The sequence below is a fragment of the Prionailurus viverrinus genome, chromosome A1 (assembly GCF_022837055.1).
Source record: "Prionailurus viverrinus isolate Anna chromosome A1, UM_Priviv_1.0, whole genome shotgun sequence".
In the NCBI taxonomy this organism is placed as follows: domain Eukaryota; kingdom Metazoa; phylum Chordata; class Mammalia; order Carnivora; family Felidae; genus Prionailurus; species Prionailurus viverrinus.
In genome coordinates, this window is record NC_062561.1 from 44,848,971 (window position 1) to 44,870,210 (window position 21,240).

The 21,240-nt window shown below is 36.3% G+C and overlaps 1 long non-coding RNA gene across 1 annotated transcript; it reads right to left on the reverse strand.

Annotated features, from left to right (window-relative positions):
- Positions 1 to 1,248: 1,248 nt before the first annotated feature.
- On the reverse strand, positions 1,249 to 11,882 carry LOC125169524 (uncharacterized). Its single transcript, XR_007153717.1, has 3 exons — positions 11,769 to 11,882; positions 5,232 to 5,237; positions 1,249 to 1,259 (listed from the first exon to the last, which is right to left on the reverse strand). It is a non-coding gene; the product is annotated as an uncharacterized LOC125169524 (long non-coding RNA).
- Positions 11,883 to 21,240: the final 9,358 nt, after the last annotated feature.

A 21,240-nucleotide genomic window follows, 5' to 3' on the forward strand; every position in this document is an offset into this window, starting at 1 on the left:
CTGTTATTTAACTTTGATAGGTCTTTGTTTCTTCTTCTGTAACATTAGGATAATAATAATAAAATTTCAAGGCTGTTGTAAGGGCTAAATAAGATGGTATGAAAAGTGCTCGTATAGGAGACAACTCAACAGATGGCAGCTCACTGTAATTAAATCATAAGTAATAATTATATGCCTTGATAAATAATTGTGAGAATTGATAAATGCATTATTGGTGGTCAAGATTTCAAGTGACCAAAATATATGGAGACGTTGAATGGTTCTTGTCTCATTTTAACATAGATGTTTGCGAATATTTTCTGATCAGATTCCATTTGATAGCATATGGGCACTAACACTGATAATCCAATGTAGATAGCCTCCTCTGCAGGCAGCCATCATATTTGGCGGGCACCCTTATTGCTTCCAGAGAGTATCACTGCATTAGCATGGCTCTATACCACTCTGAAAGATACTACAGAACAATTGTTCTACTTTTGATAACTTATTTCTTTCAACTAGTAATGCCAACTACTGGAATTCTTAGGAGGCAAAAAGCAGTGTGGTAGTCTGTGGCTATATTGAAGAGAATGTCACTTTGCATTTAGACTTTATTCTGTTCGAGAATAATCTGAATCCTGCCACTTGTGCCTTAAAATTTTAGAATTTTCAGTGCAGAAGTTCTTTTAATTTACAACTGTAGCCCTCACTATGAAATTGTATGATTTTCTAATTCACTGTTTAACCTACCTGTCTGAATTCTCAAATGGTTTATCTTCGAATTTTATCAATTGTGTATGATGAATGGCTTTATTCTTTAACTATATATTCTCAAAGTGGCATCAGATAAATGGTCTCAAGTTCTCTGTTAATAAAATATCGAAAGCCACATTGTTACTCTACTTCAGACAAATGTTACCTATTACCCTATTTAAATTCTGAGACAATATGTATACATTTTGTCAATATTTTTGGAAGACTGCTATGGAGAACATTAGACCCGCAGTTACTCAATTAGAATGCAAAATCACTGCAGGTAGGATGTTTTATCTGTTTTGTTCATTGCTGTATTCCTAGCACCAAGAACAGTGCCTGGAAGACACTGAAAAAAAAAGTTTTGCTGAGTGAGTGAATGAATGAATGAATGATTAAAAAAAGGAAAATTACTAAGGAAATACTGAATACCCTATCCTAATCTTAGAGATTTGTAGTACATATTTGTATATTAAAGACAGTGGGGAATCTTGCATCAAATAAAATTATTAATCTAGATGTTTATACTTAATATTCTACAGAAAGCTTTCAACACCTATAAAAATCAATTGAAATACATGCCCCCAAAGTAAAGATACTTTGGAAAACCAAATTGTTTACACAATTTAATTTACATAAGGTCATCAAACTGGCTAACGCTGATTTTTAATATAATATTAATATTTTGTTCATTTAGAATGTCAAATTTCAATCTTAATACAGACACATTCGGTAATGGTATTTTCTTATCCTGACAACTCAGTATTTTAGGTGGATGAAATGATTTGCTTCTCGCTGACTACTTCCCTATCATCCTTATTTTAAGCTGACAAGCTCGTCTGATTTTTCTTTCTTTCTCGTACCAAATTGCTTGTTTCCTTCCCAAGAAATGCTGTTTCTGTTTCTGCAAAGAGATCCATGTTCATTTAAGATTCAGTTTGCTAAAGACTTCTCCTCTGCATGGTACCCTCAGAAGAGTAGTAACAGGCACACGATTCTGTTCTTCTGAAACATCACTTAAGCAGCAGGTCCTGGCTCTTCGTTCCCATGCTGTTCTTTTTTCTTATTCCTAGGAACCTAACTGGAAACGTTACGCACAAATTGACATTGACTGGCTACTCTGTTAGGCTTTATAATGGACTGAAAAAGAGAAGCACGCATTCTCATTCAACTGTTTCCATCCAGGGGGAAAAAAAAAGGAGATTCATTGATCCTACAGAGACAACACATCAAGCACTCAGAAAATCCAATTCACTTAAAAAATTAAAGCTGTATTGTTTGTCAGTCAAATCTTCATTTTATTCTCAGAAAAGACTTAATACAACTACTTTGCAAGCACTCTATTCTAGTGAAAATATTTGTACATTGACACATTAAATAACGCTTCATTTTTCCACTGTCTTTGTTTTTCGTTCACTTGATTTCTTATTTAAATTGTAATGAAGTAAGGAGCAAGAGTATGTGTTTTACTTCAACAATTTGTACAAAGATTTCAAAGTCAATCAAAAGTTATTTTTTAAATAAAAAAATTTTCCTCCAAAAACTTCCTCATATGCTTAAAAGTTCAAGTTCATTGGTTATGTCTGCTGCTGTATAAGCAGGATGGTTACAAGACTTAAGTCTTGGATATGAAACAGATTTAGCTGCTGACTGACTATATGATCTTGGTCAATATATTTACTTTCAAGCCTTGTTTTTCTTAAAGAAATGGGAACATTAAAATCTTTACAGTCCAAACAAATAGATTATGCTAAATTTAACCTGAGTCATTTTTTTTAGAGGGTCTTATGAAAAACTTCTATAGTGAATGCTCTATATATTTTCGAATAAAATGGTTTTTTAACTATATTAATAGCACAATTAATATAATAAATTAATAGCACCAACCAATTTATTTGTTTTTACTATTAAATCATATCTGGGGTGCCTGGGTGGCTCAGTCGGTTAAGCGTCCGACTGTGGCTCAGGTCATGCTCTCACAGTTCGTGGGTTCGAGCCCCACGTCAGGCTCTGTGCTGACAGCTCAGAGCCTGGAGCCTGCTTCGGATTCTCTCTCTTCTCCCTCTCTTTCTCCCCTCTCTCTTCTCCCTCTCTTTCTCTCCCTCTCTCTCTTCTTTCCCCCCTCTCTGCCCCTCCCCCCCACGCTGTCTCTTTCTCCCTCTCAAAAATAAATACACATTAAAAAAATTAAAAAAATCATATCCTTCATGAATTCTTAAACATTATTTCTTTTTTTTGTATTTTGAAAAAGGAGTAAATAATTGATATAGAAAGACTCGATTATTTTGAGGAAAGCTCAATATGCATTATGTCATACATAAAAAAACTAGGTATTTAAGGATTCATTTGTCTTTATTGAACACTTAACACATCTTAAGCATAATTTCTATGAAATATAAATTGTGGGATACTACCAAGAAAAGGGAGTTATACCAGTATTTTGTATCACACAACACATAATGTACATCGTCACCAATTGTAATCCTTCTGCATCTTAGTATCAAAGCTAATATACAGTAATGTCATTAAGATAATTCAGTGAAAAAAAATTAGTTTTAACTGTCTTGCCTCTAATTTTATCTTCATTTGAAGATATAGATAACTAAATTTCTTTTTACAATATCTGAATATTAAACACACAATGTCAAAATGCTAAAAATAGGTAATTTATCAAAATTAGAGATATTTATACAGAGATATATCAACACCTTGCTTTGAGAAACCTTGTTTTTGTACTGCATCTTTTTAATTCAATGTCTTTTGGTTAGTTTGATGCAGTTGGTAATTAAACTACTGATAAATTTGGGTAACATATTTTGAAAAATATTAAAAACTGGGTAATTATGGTAAATTATAATTTCAGAAGAGTCTATATTTTCATTCACCTTGCTTCATATTTTATGAATTGTTTGTATACTGTAATCCATCAAATTGTTATGTTAATATGCTAACATATTAACTATATGCTAATAATTATTTGATTAAGACTTTGAGACCTTTGGGAAATACATCTCCCTATGCAATGCACTGACAAAACGATCAACATTTGCCTGGTATGTCACTCAAAAGGGAGCGAAAGCTACTGCTTTCTTCATCAATGGGAAAATGTACAATTTCCTTTGAAAAATTGAAAAGACTGAGCCAGGTATATTTTTCTTTACTCTGAAAAGAATAATAATGTTTTTAATATTATTAAAATAAATAAAATAAAATAAAATAGTTAAAATGGCAGAATAGTAGGGGGAACCTATGCTTGCCTCCTCCCCCAAACACAGCTAGATAAATATCAAATCATGCTGAATACCCAAGAAATTGATTTGAGGACTGAAAAAACAAACTACACACCAAGTGGGAGAAAAGAGGCCCAGTAGTGGAAGGGAAAAGGTGTGGAGATGTGATTCATGGGTGCTGTGGAGGGGAAGGAGCCCTGATCAGAGAAAGGGAGAGAGAGAGAGAGAGAGAGAGAGAGAGCAGCAGCAGCACACAAGGGATTGCGAAAGAAAAACACTTCCCTAAAACCATTGACTGGGAAAATGAGAGGGGCTGATTATTTTGAGTTTTTACAAGCAGTAGAGCTCAAAGACTGAAGTTTTAGAAGTTTGTGTCATTGCCAGTGTGGAGCCTGGTAGGCCTAGCATGCTCCTATGAAGAAGTAGGGAAGACACCCAGGAGCAGACAGTATGGCCAGAGAATCCCTTGGGTCACAATGGGAGAGACAGTTCTCTTTTTTGGAGTGCATTTGGGAGAGGTGGCACTGCTTCTCTGGGGCAAAAGAGCTGAGGGGGTGCCATTGAGATGCTGTGTTCATTAGCATACAAGCAGAAACACCTGCTAAGGACAGCTAACCTGGACTAGGGCTTTTTACTGTGCTTTACCACAAACTCCAGGCCCCTGTGCATTCATGGGACTGCCCTTCTGGGAAAAACCAGCACCAGCCACAGCATGGTGAGACCCTCCCCCAGAAGATCAGTGCATATCCAAGTTGTGCCATATCGCTAAAAATTTGAAGGTGTTGTTGTTGTTTTACACTTATTTTTGAGAAAGCACTAGTGGGAGAAGAGGAGAGAGAGAGGGAGAGAGAGAGAATCCCAAACAGCCTCCACACTGTCAACACAGAGTCCAGTGCAAGGCTTGAACTCACAAACCATGAAATCATGACCTGAGACAGACCAAGTCTACTGACCAGAGTGCTGCAAAGCTTCAACTCTACTGGACATAGGACCTAGTTTCTTTTAACAAGCAGACCAAAGTACACCTTGTCATAACTTGCCACATACTGGACAAAGTCCAAAACTCCCCACTGCAGGTAGAGAGAAACTCTGCAGAGGACTGACCTGAGAGAAAGACCAGACAAAACACAGCAGCAGAGTGCACACAGCATACACCAGAACACTTCTTGAAGCAACAGGCCCTCCATGAATAGTATATGACCACTTCCTAATATAGCCATTACTCTCAGGAGCAGGAAAAATAATAGGCTTTCCTAACACACAGAAGACAGAGACCTAGAAAAATGTCAAGACAGAGGAATTCATCTCAAAAGAAAGAACAACAAAAGGTCATAGCCAGAGATCTAATTGAAACAGACATAAGTAATGTGCCTTAGAATTTAAAACAACAATCATAAGGATACTAGCTGGGCTTGAGATAAGCATAGAAGACAGTCCCATACCACAGAGATAAAAGACCTAAAAACTAGTTAGGACAAAATAAAAAAGGCTATAACCAAGATGCAAAACCATCTGGATATAAATGACTACAAGGATGGAAGAATCAGAGGAATAACTAAGATATACAAGATAAAATTATGGAAAATAATAAAGTTGAAAAGAAGAGGGGAATAAAGATATTGGATCATGAGTGTAAACTTAGGGAACTCAATACACCAAAAAAGCATAATAACATTCATATCAAAGGAGTCCCAGAAGAAGAAGAGAAGAAAAAGAGACAGAAATTTTATTTGAGCAAATTATAGCTGAAAATATCCCTAATCTAGGAAAGAAAACAGGCATCCAAATTCAGAAGGTACAGACAGTCCCCGTCAAAATCAATGAAAGCAGGACAAAACCAAATTTGCAAAATACAGAAATAAGGAAAAAATGCTTAAAGCAGCAAGAGAAAAGAAATCCCTAATTGCAAGGGAAGTCAAATAGGATTAGCAGCAGATCTCTCCACAGAAACTTGACAGGACAGAAGGGAGTGGTATGATATATTCAATGTGCTGAATGGGAAAAATATGTAGCCAAGAATATTCTATCCAACAAGACTCTCATTCACAATAGAAGGAAAGATAAAGAGTTTCTCAGAAAAACAAAAACTGAAGGAGTTGGTGGCCACTAAACCAGCCCTGCAAGAAATAGTAATGGGGACTCTGAGTGGGAAAGAAAGAACAAAAGTGACAAAGACTTAGAAGGAACAGGGAAATTTTCCGGAAACACCAAATGTATAGATAATACAATGGCACTAAATTCACATCTATCAATATTCACTGTGAATGCAAATGGACTAAATGCTCCAATCAAAATACACAGGATATGAGAATGGATAAAAACACAATACCCATTTATATGCTGCCTACAAGAGACTCATTTTAGACCAGAAGACACCTGCAGATTGAAAGTGAAGGAATGGAGAACCATTTATCATGCTAATGGATGTCAAAGAAAGGTGAAGTAGCCATACTTATTTCAGAAAAAACAGATTTAAAAAAATTTTTTTTAACGTTTATTTATTTTTGAGACAGAGAGAGACAGAGCATGAATGGGGGGAGGGTCAGAAAGACAGGGAGACACAGAATCTGAAACAGGCTCCAGGCTCTGAGTGGTCAGCACAGAGCCCAACGAGGGGCTCTCACTCACCTCGAGATCATGACCTGAGCCGAAGTCGGACGCTTAACTGACTGAGCCACCCAGGCACCCCCAGAAAAACTAGATTTTAAAACAAAGACTGTAACGAGAGATGAAGAAGGGCACTATATCATAATGAAAGGGCCGATCCAACAAGATCTAACAATTGTAAATATTTGTGCCCCCAACATGGAAAACTCAAATATATAAATCAGTTAATAACAAACATAAAGAAACTCGCTTGATAACAATACAATAATAGTAAGGAACTTTAAAAACCTACTTACAACAATGGGCATATCATCTAAGCAGAAAATCAACAAGGAAGCAATGGCTTTGAATGAACACATGGGACCAGATAGACTTAAATATATTCATTTCATCCTAAAGCAGCAGAATACACATACTTTTTGAGTGCACATGGAACATTCTCCCAAATAACTCATATAGGGAAAAAAAGACAAAAAAGAAGAAGAAATAAAAACAGAAATCTAGGAAAAACTATCTTCTGTCATTATACTTATACCAGAATCAACTAAGATTCTCATAGGTGCATAGGATTTCTAAATGTAACAATGGCTCTTGATCTTTAACAGGGTCTCATAGTGGTAAATCAAGACCCTGTCACCCAGGCCATTCTTAGTGAATCTGTCATGGAACCTCAGGCTCCTAATGAAGTAGATGATGACGATGAAGAAGGAGAAACTGTAACAGAAGAAAGTGAGAATGAACTGGATAACTCTAAACTCTCAGTCAAATAGGAATGCAGACAGATTTCTCCCCCAACTAAGAGAATATAATTCTGACTTAATTAAACTGTGGACTGATATTCAGCAAAAAATGGACATTTATTTAACTGTCAAAATTATGCTATTTTATACTCTATATGTAGTCATCAAAACTTCATTTTGATATTTATTTGGGAAATATTTATTTATTTATCAAAATATTTATCATTTTGATATTTATTTGGGAAAAACCAATGGACATCTGGTTATAGTGCATACTATAGGAAGTTATAGTGCATATGTGGATTAAAAATACAATTGGTAACAAAATGATTGACCTTGCAGACTGATCTGATGCCAACCACCATGATTTCTCTGTTTCAATATACTGGATGAAGAGTTTTCAAATCACTTAATTTTCAGCTTAGAAAATATTTAAAACTGCTTGAAACTATTTAGGTGAGATGTTATGCACTGTACTGACATGAGGTTAATCTAAAGAGGACAACGTTGAGATGAAAACATTAATTTAACCTATAACTACACAACTGCATCCACCCCCAATTCAAACTATGTATTTGAACTTCTTTAAATCTACCTGATTGGAAAGCATCTTCAAAATTGTTTTTTATTATTAAATTTTGACATACCTTCAAAATTCATATTAATGATTTGAGTAATTATATTTTCATACCAATATATTTTTAATAAATAATTTTAATAATTTTTAATAATAAATTTAATAAATTTTAATAAATAAAATTTTTTTAATAAAGGTTTAGTTGTGACTAACCTGCCTTATCACAACTTTTGACTAAAGTTTTGGAATTCTGTAGCATGGCAATAATTGCTTGTCGAGAGCAATTAAAGAAAAAGACTTTAATGGATTATGGAATGAGTATACACACACACACACACACACTCACACACACACACACACACTCATATGCACAGAGTTTTCTATCAATATATAACAGATTATCAAAAACTTCCGCAACACCCAAGTATTATCCTATAGTTTTTGTGAGTCAGGTATCTGGGCAAATTAGCTGGATCCTCCTCCTGGGTCTCACAAGGCTGAAATTAATGTATTAGGTGGGACGGAGATTGTCATCTGGGGCTTGAATTTTCTTCCAAGCTTATCCAGGTTATTGGAAGAATTTGGTTCCTTGTGTTTGTCTGATTGCAGTCCCCCTGCCCCATTTCCTTCTGGCTGTGAAACCTGGGCTGTTCTCAGCTCCCAGGTGGTACTCTCAGATCCTTGATATGCACCATCCTTCATTGCTTTCTTATGTTAAAATCTCCCTAAATTCAGAAGGATGAAGACCTTTGGAAGGGCACGCTAGATTAGTACAGGCCAACTTACATAACCTTCCTTTTGATTAAGTCATCTGATTAGTAACCTAATCAGGGCAATCTTTGTCTCATCATATTCACAAATTATTCCTTACCTCAAGAGGAGAATAGTCCATAGAGCACCATGTAGGAATCAGACATCTTAAGGCTATCTCAGAATTCTGCCTATCATAATATAGATGTAATATCGTAAGTCATGAAATACTAGTTACATAGGAAGTCTGCACTCTGCTTTTTACTTCACTGTGGGTTCTACTTTTCTGGAATTCATACTGGAAGATAGATTTATCTTGGCAGTCAGATCTACTTCTCTTTTGATAAATCTGCCATAGTAATATTTTGAAAATTTATATTAAATTACCAAACTCTCCCATTAAAAACACCTTCATTCATGACTCTTTATTTATTAAGATAAAGAAGGCCAGTTATCCCCAAACAAATGCAAAGTCCATATTATAGCATCACTTTCTTATGCCAGGATCTCACCTGCTCTTATCCCTATGCTTGCTCTGGACTGTGAACAGGCTGTGCTTCACCATGGAACACTGCACATGCCATTCTTTCTCCTTGGAGTGCCCCCCTTTCCTTGTTCTTCTAAGTAAATTATATTCATTCTCACTAAGCAGCATCAGTGCCTTGGAGAAAGTTCTCTGATCTCTGTGCCTGTAAAATTCTATTAGTAGCTCTTTTCATAGATACTTTCTATCTACCTGTATGATTATAGATTGTTTTCAACACTAGATTGTGACTCTGTTCATTGTATCATTAGAGCTTAATAATACTTTAAATGAATGATAGAATAAATCAAGGAAATAATATTGAAAATTAAGAAATCTTAGAGTCTCAATTTTCTGGAAACTTTTTAAATTTGTATTTTTTCCCTGTTGTCAACATTTTATTTACAAGAAGTCGTAGGTTGGTTAGTTATTGGAAATCTATTGGAAGAAGTAAAAAATTAAAATAATTGCTTTATTCTTTGTTCCAAAAATACTAAGTCATATGATCTTTGCAGGTTTTATCTAAAAGAAGGGCATGAAAACTTGAAAGCAGGAGCAGAGAAAGGGGAGTGGAAGCTCAAGAATATATTACTGAGAACAAACTCTGTAAAACCAAATTCATTTATGACAAGTGGGTAGCAAAAGCAAACCAGCCTTCTTCATTTTGTTTCTCAGTCTTTGTTCTTGGATTAAGAGGTGTGAATCACCCAGTTCGTGAGGTAGCATTTAATGGAGAACAAGAATTACTAGCAGTCCCTGAAGATCTTGTATTTATTCAATTAGTAGGAGAGACAGCACTGCATTTTGAGCTGTCGGGGGATGTAGTTGTATAATAAATACTTCAATTGTCCTCTTTTCTCCTTCAGTCCGTGTTCTGGCCGGTGACAGAATGGGCAATACTGGTGGAGAGAAAAGGTCCAAACCAACAAGTATCAGCTGCTCTGCAAGACTTTTCTATGAGTATCTATACTCTGCCGATTCATTCCTGCAACCTGTTCCTTCATGCTTCCTGGTGGTAGAGATTGTGCTGCTGGAAAATTAGCAGTCGTGTCACTTGTATGACTTGTCTCTTATTGAATTCCTGAAGTCCATCCCCTTGCTCTCCTTCTGGCCCAATATTATTGCTCAGATGTGTCTTGATAGCTAAATTCTGCAGTGTCGACTCAACAATTTGTGCCATGAAATCCTTTCTCATTCCTGCCTCATTTGTTCTAAGCTATGGCCCATCTCCCAGTACTAGGGGCTCTTCTGAGAAATTGGGGGTTCTGTCCTGCTAAATGTTTGAATGAGAACTGCGGAGGGTCTGGAAGAGGCTAAAAAAAGGAACCTGAGTTTTGTTCTCCATATCTTCCCCCATATGAGAAACCCTCCACCTCTGAGTGAAGAGGCAACTTCTTTGAATTCTGATTGTGCAGTAGGTAAGGTCTTTTCTCAATTTTGTTTCTTCTCAATTATTTTCATAGTTGGAAGAATTTGTGGAGCAGGACAAGTTTGAACAGTCCTCCTCAATACATGCTGCAAGGGAGAGAATTCTGAGTTGATCTTCTGCCTTGGTGGTGTTATTTGAGCTCAAATACATGTGCTGGAAAATTGTTGGCCAGATCCACACGATCTGGGGGGGAGGGGGTTGGCACCTGGGATAGTTTAACAGCCAAGTCTTCCTGTGGGAATTCAACCGCTTATTCCCCTCTGACCATCGATGGCACAGAGACATTAGCATTTAGAACAGGGCCCTCTGAATTATCTGTAATTCCTACCCATGGATCCCCTTTCTGATGCCTGATTTTCTGTGTTGCTATTTATCAAAGACAATTCTTTATGGCATGTGTGAGTGATGTAAGTTGCTAAATCTATTGTGACCATGTACTGCTGAAATCTTAACCTGGGTAGTATTTTCTTCTCCAAGAAGAATTTCAGGTGTAAGAGCATTAGTGAGCTCATGATGATCACCTAACACTTGTTGTAGCAGCTGCCTGTGTCTACTTTATGCAGCTGCAGCTCACACTCTTTAAGGTACCAAATCAGGCAACAGAAGGAGCTCACCAGCTACAGAGTGAAACCTGTAAGACTGACTACTCTGTAGTCCCTTGACTTCACATCCTGTCCACCATTCATATTCTTCCATTTAGTGTTCCACTTCATGTATCATGTGTTTGAGGACATCTAGCCTGAATTTATTGCTATTTGGTAAGTCTGTGGAGGCTATGCTACCTGCTGACATGTTTTCCTTCTGCTTGGAAGGAGCAAACAAATCCATTTTTCCTTTTATTTTATTTAACAACTGTTTTTTGCTTCCTTGGGGTTAGCGCCTGTCCCACAATATAGCTTGAGTCTAGAATCTCAGTAGATTCTTCAGATTGAAGCTTGGTGTGGATTCTCTTGGCAGCACTGGTAGGATTTAAAGCAGCTTTTTGTTCCCCTGATGGAGGGACAGATGATGGAGTTCCTGCAGGGGTTACCTGTGACTGTGTTTCTATTTTTTGCTGAATATCAGTCCACAGTTTAATAAAGTCAGAATTATATTCTCTTAGTTGGGGAGAAACCTGTCTGCATTCCTATTTGACTGAGAGTTTAGAGTTATCCAGTTCATTCTCACTTTCTTCTGTTACAGTTTCTCCTTCTTCATCGTCATCATCTACTTCATTAGGAGCCTGAGGTTCCATGACAGATTCACTAAGAATGGCCTGGGTGACAGGGTCTTGATTTACCACTATGAGACCCTGTTAAAGATCAAGAGCCATTGTTACATTTAGAAATCCTATGCACCTATGAGAATCTTAGTTGATTCTGGTATAAGTATAATGACAGAAGATAGTTTTTCCTAGATTTCTGTTTTTATTTCTTCTTCTTCTTCTTTTCTTTTTTTTCCCTATACATTTCAGGTCTTTATAGGAAAAGAATTACAAGCTGTTGACATAACATTTCTCTCTTTGGACACATTTCAGGATAATAAAAATTCCTCCCATCTTCATGAAGATTTGCTTACATTCTAGAGTATTAAGAAACTTAGATATACCATCTCTTGAGAGACATCTGATTAGATTTCAGTGTAATAAACCAAGAAGGCCTTCCCCTCTTCAGATCACAAGAGTCTTTGACATTCTAGACCAAAATAAAGTGTTTTTTTTTTCTTTTTCCCACAGGGGCTAATGGATGGAAATACCAGCTATCCAACTTAAGCACTAAGTGTTATAATTTTGGAGTGCTTCTCCTGTGATATGAACTCACTGCATTCCCAAATAATACCTTGTTCTCTCACTCTGGGCAATTGACTGTTTGTGTCCTCCCAAAAGTGTATGTTGAAATCCTAACACCAATGTGATTGTATTAGGAGGCAGGGCTTTTGGGGCGATGAGGTCATGAATGGAGCCCTCATTAATGGGATTAGTACCTTATAAAACAGGCCTCAGAGAGCTTCTTCCCCACTTCCACCATGTGAAGACACAGCAAGAAGAGAGCTGTCTATGAACCAGGAAGTAGACTCTCACCAAACACCACATCTGTTGGTGCCTTGATTTTGGACTTCTCAGCCTCCAGAACTGTGAGGAATAAATTTCTGTTATCTATAAGCCACCCAGTCTATGGTGTTCTTCTATAGCAGTCTCATTGGACTACTGCACTGTGTGTTCCAGTGAGGATTGGGGCTCAAAGAACTGGCACTAAGATCCTACCCAGGCTGGTGTTTTTGATGTGAGTAATGCATGGCCTGTTTTTCTGCAGTCTGATACTTCTGTCAGGATACACATGAAATTACATAGACTAACTTGTTAACTTGCAAGTAGGGTAAAGTCTCAGACCCTTCACACTTTATGACTTAACATATATTCCATAAAAATATTCTCTACAAACAAAGAACCTGTTCTACAAAACAGAGTTAATAATATCAGTCTGAATAATATCCTTAGTATTTAGATTTGTTTCCTTCAAGATCTTGGTGTCTGTGGTTTTCGGTTTATGATACTATCCAAAAAACAAACAAGCATCTATGGCTGTGGTAAAAATCAACAAACTGTGATTAAGCTGAAAGAGCATAAACTACCACATGTATATAATAATCATGCATGTATGCAATGACGTCTTCCACAGATTTGGGGGTTGCATAGGTGGCTGTGGTCAGTGGAGCATCCCTAACCACTTCTGGTTACGCGCTGTCCCATTGGAATTGATTTTTGCTCAAATAAGTCATAAAATACTTAATGTACCTTAGTTTATCTTTTAACCATACAAACCTGTTAATTGCATTCCTTGGTTTATTAAAAAAAAAGACATTGCTGCTGTGGGTTTGATCGTTTTCAATCAGTATCCGTTCTTAGTTTCTCTCATTTTGAAAATACAAGTTCCTCAGTAGGCAGGGGAACAGGTTTGCCTTTCTAAACAACAAATATTTCATTAAGAAATACCAAGATATTTTTGAACAAGTAGAGAAAGCCCTATAGAACTCTACTTTACTTTCAAAATTGCTACTATCATCTACAAAGGGGCAGATGTTGTCCGAGCATAAGAATATCAAAACAATGATGCCTATTTAAAATGTATTATTCTGTGTTGATAAAGCCAACAGGATATTATCACTTGTGACATCTGAGCAGAAACAGTATAGCTATCATCATTTAAGATGATGGACTAGATAACTTCTAAGGTTTCTTTCTACTTTAAGAATATATTTAGTAATTGTGTGAGATAATAATACTTTCTGTTGCATCCATTTTGAAATTGTGCACAACACTGATTTTAAAGCATGGTTCCCTTGCAGTCTACCTATCACAATGAATGGTATCAATATCCATTAAATTTTACCAACTTAGAAACCCGGCATCATTCTTTTTACCTCTCTTCTATAAATAGAATCCATCACTACGCCCTTTGATGGATGCTCCAATTTATTCACATTTATTCATCTTCACCACACTAACCTCATGCAAGATATAATCATCTCTTACTTAAACTACTGAATTACTTCTATCTGAACTATAAACATGACTCAGTCTTTAAGATCACAATTTGAGAAAATGCATTTTTAAAGCACCTATGCCAATCTTAGAAAAATAAACATGCTATAAATTCCCACTTCTTTCAGTACCTGCATATGTATGCTAACTAATGCCCAATTCTCATAATGTAATCTAAATAGTGTCCTCTAATATATCCCAATCCAAGCCATCATTTCTTCCTTGTTTTTTTGTTTTGTTTTGTTTTGTTTTGTTTTGTTTTTTTGCTGTTCTAGATCTGGGCACTGCAAAAGAAAAATAAGTTTTGGGAGGGAAGCAGAAATTTTCCTGTGACTTCTTACCAAAAATTCGTAAGGGTTAAATCTCTCTTTACCAAGAAATCTAATCTTCATATATTTTATTTATTTTTTTTTCAACGTTTATTTATTTTGGGGGGGGGGACAGAGAGACACAGAGCATGAACGGGGGAGGGGCAGAGAGAGAGGGAGACACAGAATCGGAAACAGGCTCCAGGCTCTGAGCCATCAGCCCAGAGCCCGACGTGGGGCTCGAACTCATGGACCGCGAGATTGTGACCTGGCTGAAGTCGGACGCTTAACCGACTGCGCCACCCAGGCGCCCCCATATATTTTTAAATTAATGTGAATATTCTGTTCTTCATGGTGGCCCTTTTGGATTAGCAAGTTACATTGTCAATGACTTGAAGCAACTACGATTTCATAAATTTTATTGGGAAAAAAGTCCTCCAGGTGTGTTTAAGCACTATCCTTTTGTATTAGTTCTTCAAAGGGCATATGTTATAAAAGTTCATTCTGAAATATCAAAAGTGACCATAAAATTTGCCATGGTCATACTTAATTCATCCCAGAAGTGAGATGCTTTTGCCAAGTTAAAGTGATAATAGCATATCCTCCTTTTTTCTTTTCAGTGAATGACACTCTAGAGGATATGATTGTCCAGTGATGTCAAAGTCAGTGAGGCAGTGAAATGAACTTTATCACTCATATCTAATAGAGTCATTGAACTGTATTAAAATTAAACCTACATTTTACTTCCTGGAATAGACAGAGGATGAACAGAAACTGAGCTTCAATAATTCCAATTTTGAAAAAACAAATAGTCCTCTACTATTTCAAAAAGTTTTGGAGGGCAAATAAACTTCAGATATATTCTTTTTTTAAATTTTTTTTAAAATTTTTTTTAACGTTTTATTTATTTTTGAGACAGGGAGAGACAGAGCATGAATGGGGGAGGGTCAGAGAGAGAGGGAGACACAGAATCTGAAACAGGCTCCAGGCTCTGAGCTGTCAGCACAGAGCCCAATGCGGGGCTCAAAATCACGGACTGTGAGATCACGACCTGAGCCGAAGTCGGCCGCTTAACCGACTGAGCCACCCAGGCGCCCCGAGATATATTCTTTTTTAAAGAGATGAATCAAATGGGTTATTGCTGAGAACTCTTTTAAACACTAAATTGTAGCTATCCAGTAAGTTAGGAGGTATAGCTTGCAGTTTCTTCCCCCTAACTGATTTATTTTGTTTTGTTTTGTTCTGTTTTTAGTTAGTCAAATTTCTCCAGGATAAAGTTTTACTTCAAACACTCTTATGTAATTAAGTGTGGCCCTGTGACAAAATTTTGGCTAATAATTAAAGATAGAAATGTCAGATGTCAGCTGCTTGGAATTTCTTCAGTAGTTCACATGAATGCTTTCTTGTTTTGTTTGTTTTAATTTTTTAATTCTTATTTATTTTTTGAAGGAGAGAGAAAGAAAGAGAGAGACAGAGTGTGAGTGGGGGGAGGGGCAGAGAGAGAGGGTGACACAGAATCCAAAGCAGGCTCCAGGCTCTGAGCTGTCAGCACAGAGCCCAACGCAGGGCTCGAACCCACGAACCATGAGATCATGACCTAAGCCGAAGTTGGACACTCAACCGAGTAAGCTAACAAGTCCCCCAGTGCTTCCTTGTTTTGTGTGTCTTTTCCTGGCTGCTACTGCTTTTATACAGATGTGGTGACTAAGTGCTAAAGCCTCCATATGTCCCAAATGGAAAACCAATAGAGCCTAAGTATATTGACAATGGAATGGAAGGATGTGGCGTATCTGGGGACTCCATGACACAGAGTTGCCATACCAGCCCTGGCATGCATACCTTCAGCCTTTATATGAAATAGTGATATAGTTATATCATCTCTGGTTTATGAGCCTTTAATTGTGATATTTCCACTCAACTCTAAACCCAGTGGATAGAGTGACATTTCCTGGGAATAAAGATGTTCAGTCCAGTATAATATGCTATAAATTGCTTGTTACAAGTCTTTAACAAGGTAAATACATAAATAGAAAATAAACATTCAGATACTTCTAGAATGATTAACATTAATATGATGTTTTTATTGTATTTTCCAAAAATATTCATCTACATTAGATAAGAAAAATAATAGAGATCCTTATCACAGATAATTTGAAACTATTCGGCAAAATGTATTATGTGTATGTGTGTGTGCATGTGTGTGTGTAATTATTATTTCCACTTGCTAGTAAATGTCTAATGGAGGACAGGCTTTATCTAAAGAGCTTAAAATTGTTTAACAGATATGAAGTCATTCTATGTCTGCTCTCAGTTTCTATTGGCCCTGAAAGATGATCAGGAACCCACTTTAGCTACTCTTGGAATTATATTTCTTGCACCAAACATATTCCAAAACCCAGGTATGAAAAATGTGCCAAGCATGTGTGTGAGTATTGAGACTCTTTAAAATTTTTTTTTTAATATTTACTTATTTTTGAGAGAGAGAGAGAGAGGAGAGAGAGAGAGAGAACAGGCACGAGTGGGGGAGGGGCAGAGAGCAAGGGAAACACAGAATCTGAAGTAGACTCCAGGCTCTGAGCTGTCAGCACAGGGCCCCATGTGGGGCTGGAACCCCTGAACCATGAGATCATGACCTGAGCCGAAGTTGGGCACTCAGCTGAGCCACCCAGGTACCCCAAGAGACTCTAATAGAGGTACTATGAGTATCTTTGTGCTAAAATCTTGGTCCTGAGAATATCGAAGTTCAGGATGTCAGGGCATAATGATAGGCCCAACTGTAGAGAAATATCTACCACTAAACAAGTTAACTTTGGCCCAAAAAAAAAAAAAAAAAAAAAAAAGGTCAATATAAATGACAGTTCTTGAATAACCCAAATGGATAGAGTTCAAGGTAAAACATTTTTCTAGAAGTGGAATGCAATTGCTGAAGAGCAGAGAAAGGAGGGTGGAGGAAGGGAAGGACAAGAATGAGGGAGGGAGAGAAAGTAGAGGGGATGGAATTTGTTATATTTTACATAGCTCCTACAAGTGTGTGGTGGGAGTGTGATGTCACACAGGAAGAAGTTTAAATAGGGCAATGGTTAATTTATTATTGTATCATACCATAGCAAAAAGGGGAATAAAACTTAAATGTAACAATCACCATTCTTCTACAAAAAATATATTATTCCCCGCCAAATAGCCTTTACAAAAAGGAAAAGAAAAGCAAGTGATGCCTGCATCACAAACAAGAGAATGTTCTTATTCCTTGTCTTCATGATTTTCCAGGCAACGTGCAATTCATTTCTAATTTGTGGTTTTATTTATTGCTCAATTTTGTTTTTTCTTATTCGCTATTGAAGATTGCTTTAGAAAGTCTATCAAATATACAACTTAATGGGTACTCCAGCTTCTGGTTTTATTGCTGACTATGAACAATACAGAAAAAAAAAAAGAGAGAGAGAGAGAGAGAGAAAGAAACAGTTTTATTATTACCTACGGCCACTTAAAGATAAACCGTGGCTCAGTTATTAGGGGGAATTGGATGTCTTTTCCAATCAGATTTGGAGAGAATGTAATTCTTGAGGGTAAATAACATCTAAGTAAGAAAGAGGTATAAATATAATTAAATTACAATTCTCAAAACAAGTAAAACTGCGATGTTTCTCATGATATATTATACCTGACATATTTTAAAAGGAGTAAAGAGAAATAAAGTTTGTTTAAAACTTAAATAAACAATATGCTTGTAACTATTGAATGTGTCTAATACAGCTAATGACTAATCTTTAGTATGTACTTACTTTATTTCAGGTTTTGTATTAAATCACATTAAAGAGTAACAACCCCATTTCATAGATAGGGGCTTACTCTTATTTTATATGGCTTTCGCGTAAATAAGTTTATGTTAAACATGGCGGGGGGAAGGGAGGAAACAGAACAAAACTATATAGTAAGTAATAAAATAATAATAAACAACAATAACAAGAAAAATATTTTAAAAAGACAGAAATGAAAATGTAGAGGAGGAAAAGGTTTCCCTTGATCCTCTTAGGGTCCCTGGCTATACCTGAAAATTAAATTTGTAAAGACAGATTTACAGGAGAAAAACATATACATTTATTTAATTTATAAGCTTCATATGACGGGACACCTGGGTGGCTCAGTCCATTGAGCGTCCGACTTCAGCTCAGGTCATGATCTCACACTCCATGAGTTCGAGCCCTGTGTCGGGCTCTGTGCTGATAGCTCAGAGCCTGGAGCCTGCTTCAGATTCTGTGTCTCCCTATCTCTCTGCCCCTCCCATGCTCATGCTCTGTCTCTCTCTGTCTCAAAAATAAATGAAAACATTAAAAAATTTTATAAGTTTTATATGACATGGGGACCTTCATAAAGAAATGAAAACCCAAATAAACACTTAGACCTATGCACTTTTATGTAGGTTTGATGAAGAGTAGACAGCTGTGAAGGAATATGATAGGGTGAGGAGTATGAGATAATTGTAGCAGGTTTGGTCTGTTTATTTAGACTCTTCATGATGGTCTTTGTCTTCAAAGGTAAGGATTCTCCTTTCCTCCTGGTATAGGGAAGGCACCTCTCATTTGAGAGATTTATGACCCCTGTTTCTGAAGAAAGAACAAGGGGCTGGGAGAGAAGGCCAGAGTGACTCAAACTCTCAAATTCCTTCAGCTGAAAATATTCAACATGCAAGGGTGCAATATGTTGGGGTAATGTGTCCTGGATCCCTTCAAAAATTATATTTATGCTAGTGTTAGGTATATATCGAATACTGGGAAATGTAACATTAGATTTTTTTTTTCCTGAAATACAGCTGTGATATTGGCACTTCAATTACTCTCAGGCAATTACTATCTATACCTTTTTATGAAAGAATTTTAGGACTCTGAAAGGATGATCAGCTTTTCCTAATAAACACTATACAACTAATCATATTTTAGCAAACTGAAAATATTAATGGCAATCTGGACCACTGTAAATACCAACAGCAATTGTAACACACATCTCAAGCTTGCTCTCCCTTTTGAAGAGTACCTTTAAGAAACATCAGGATGACTGGGTGCCTGGGTGGTGCAGTTGGTTAAGTGTCTAATTCTTGATTTTGTCTCAGGTCATGATCTCAAGTTTCCTGAGATTGAGCCCCCGTTGGGCTCTGGGTAGACAGCACGGGGCCTGCTTGGTGATCTCTCTCCCTGGCTCTCGGCCTCACCCACACTCTCTCTCTCTCAAAAATAAAAACATATGTTGTCAAGATGACAACATCAGAAATTAAAAAAAGAACTTAGAAAACCTATGGTATTCAAAAAGAGAAAATTTGGAAAATGCAACTGTATCTAATCTGTAAATATTACAGCTGTTTCCAAAAGACTGCTGTTAGAATTTTCAAAATATAAGAGCTCATTTAATGCCTAATAATTTAGGGCAATCATCTTGACTTTTTCAGTTCTTTTTTCTCTATCATATTAAATAAGAGATTTGAACAGAAGAAATCTTATTGTGAGTTCAATACTGGAAGGAAGACTATATGAATGAATTTAATTTGCTGGTTAACATTAACAAGTAAATGTTAGAAATGGGCTTTCATTGGTCAAATTTGATATGTTTAAATTTTGTGAATTAACTAAAACATTTTAAAGACAATGCCCACCCTTGCAAAAAAAAAAAAAAAAATCTGCTGGACCTGTGGACTATACCTTAAAGATAGTATGTGAGGTTTTATCCTTATGATCCTGTGTTCATCCATTGGTATAGTAATAGTTTTAGTTTTCTGATACTATCAGAAGCTTAACTTACCTATTCCAGTTAACCTTTCATTCAGCTTTTCATCCATTCTACTCAGGAGGTTTAGGATTGTCTCTGAATTGTTCAACATTGACTGAATCATATTAATATTGAATAAACAGGGGACTAATGTTGTTGCATTTACCTGAGCCCTTTCTTCCTAGAAATCTTGTTGAGAGACCCTCCCCTCCTCTCTTGTGTTCTGAGAAATGGCTAACTGCAAGGGAGTGACTTCTCTGGCATATTTCAAGAATTAAACACCTCCAGCCTTCAAATAAGACTCCCTGTCCTCCTCCATAATCTCCTTATTTCCCTGTGAACCCTCCTTTTCCTCACTAGTCTTTTACAAGTCTTCATTAATGAATGTTCCTTCTGTTACAACAGTCTGAATAAAACCATCTAAGTAATTTGGTCTTTCACAGCACTTTTTAGATTGATAAAGTGAATAGAATTTGAGAAGTGGACATTAGGAAGGTTTGGATATGACAAGGAGAGATAATTTTTAATATTTATAGTTATAGTTTAATTTTTGACAATTTACTTTTCTCTCTTTGATATTAGGAAGTTTTTCCTTTTTTTCCTTGACTCTACTACAAACAGGATTGCTTTCATAATGTATGAGGTGATTTGATGATCTAGTTATTTTCTTAGTTTATATATATATTTAAAAGGGTTTTGTTTGTTTATTTGTGTTCTGATTCAGAGCTAGTGCTAATATTCACCTGGGTTCTATTAATATGCCTACATTTCTCAGAGAAAATAAATAAACTTTATGAAAAATGTATTTTTACAATTGCTTCTCTTAAAATGGTTGTATAATAAAAAATTTTTTTAGTTTCTCTGTAAACATTTACTGTGCATACTTGTTATTACAGTTCAAGGGAGCTTTTATTTCTTTTGTTTTATTAACATTTATCAAGGATTAACTAAGGATTAGGCATTGGGCTAAATGGTTTAAGTTATTTTCACAATCCTCTCAGTATACTTACAGTGAGGAAATTCAGGAACAAAGAGGTTAGGTAATTTGCCCTACTCACATACATGGA